This window comes from Rutidosis leptorrhynchoides, chromosome 6, assembly GCF_046630445.1.
Source record: "Rutidosis leptorrhynchoides isolate AG116_Rl617_1_P2 chromosome 6, CSIRO_AGI_Rlap_v1, whole genome shotgun sequence".
Lineage (NCBI taxonomy): Eukaryota > Viridiplantae > Streptophyta > Magnoliopsida > Asterales > Asteraceae > Rutidosis > Rutidosis leptorrhynchoides.
Genome location: NC_092338.1, coordinates 228705032 through 228706781, shown reverse-complemented (window position 1 = coordinate 228706781; position 1750 = coordinate 228705032).

The window sequence follows — 1750 nt, the reverse complement described above, 5'->3', positions numbered from 1 at the left end:
ACGTAAAGCTTTTTAAACCTTTATTTATGAAATAAAGGTTATGGTTTGTTTTAAAAATGAATGCAGTCTTTGAAAAACGTCTCATATAGAGGTCAAAACCTCGCAACGAAATCAATTAATATGGAACGTTTTTAATCAATAAGAACGGGACATTTCAAAGGATGGCCACAAAGTCGGACCAAACCTGGTTCATGTCAATCCACAATTCAATTTTAACAAAATAGTAATTTGATCATAACTAGGGCTTCGGGAATCGAAACGACATGAATCCGGAGTCTAAAATTAATGTCTTGATTAGAGGAACTCATTTACATACTTTATTTTAACATTTATCTCAGTCACAAACCCAAAATACACGAAATAACTGCTGTCCAGAATTTAACAAACCCAAAACATGTGATTATGAGTACATCTATGCATACAAACACCATTACAATAATCCACAAACATCATACTACTAAATAATCATCAAAATACAGTAAATAAATGAAAAATTGAAAATTCTAGGGTTAGGGTTTATACCCTAATCGAGAAACGATCTATGTAATCGCGTAGAGAAGAACGAGAGGAACGCATTGGTGTTAAATAATCCTTGATTCAAGCTATATGTTGAAGCAAGATGATGATGATGATGATGGGTGTGGTGGGTTACGGCCAAGAGAAGAGGGGAGGGAGGAGAGCACTTTGCTAAAATTAGGTTTTAGGAAAAATATTATGAAGTGAAAAGTAATTAACAAAAAAAGAAAGCAAGGGGTATACCCCATGGATTCGGCCGAAAAAGGGAGTGGGGTGGGCCCCACTTGGTCCATGTCACTTAAATGTATAATCCTTGTGGCCCGAAAGCCCGAACGAGTCCCGAAACGCGAAAACACACTTACGCGATTAAAAATCCGGAAAGATAACAAACGCGCGACGAAAAATAAATATAAATACACTATATAATAATATGATCTTAAAATATTATATTTAAAATATTTAGGATTTAAATATCCCAAAAACGCGTCCGTTGGTTTTAAAACCAAAAAGATTCGCCGGATGGAAATCCTTGAGACGTAGAAACGTATAAATTAAAATATGAATACAAATATTCACATAACACATAATAATTAATATATATATATATATATATATATATATATATATATATATATATATATATATATATATATATATATATATATATATATATATATATATTACAAAAATAATAATATAGGTCATAGAAATGACGTGACACACTAACAGTTAACGGTCGTTAAATAATTAACGGAAAAGTATGGTCGTGACAGTACCTTCCCGTTATGGAAATTTCGTCCCGAAATTTAAGCAGGCGCAGGGGTTGACTCGGAAACTGAGAACAAATGCGGGTATTTCTGCTTCATCCGGTCTTCACGCTCCCAAGTGAACTCGGGACCGCGTCTAGCGTTTCATCTGACCCGAACAATAGGAATTCTGCTCTGTTTAAGAGTCTTAACCTCTCGGTCCATGATTTCAACAGGCTCCTCAATAAAATGCAATTGCTTATCAACTTGAAGTTCCTCCAAAGGAATAGTCTGATCAAAGTCAGCCAAGCACTTCTTTAAATTCGAAATATGGAAAACATCGTGAACAGCACTGAGTTCTTGTGGCAATTTCAAACGATAAGCCACCGGTCCAACTCTTTCAATGATCTCAAAAGGTCCCACGAAGCGAGGACTTAACTTCCCTCTTTTACCAAAACGGAATACGCCCTTCCAAGGCGAAACCTTTA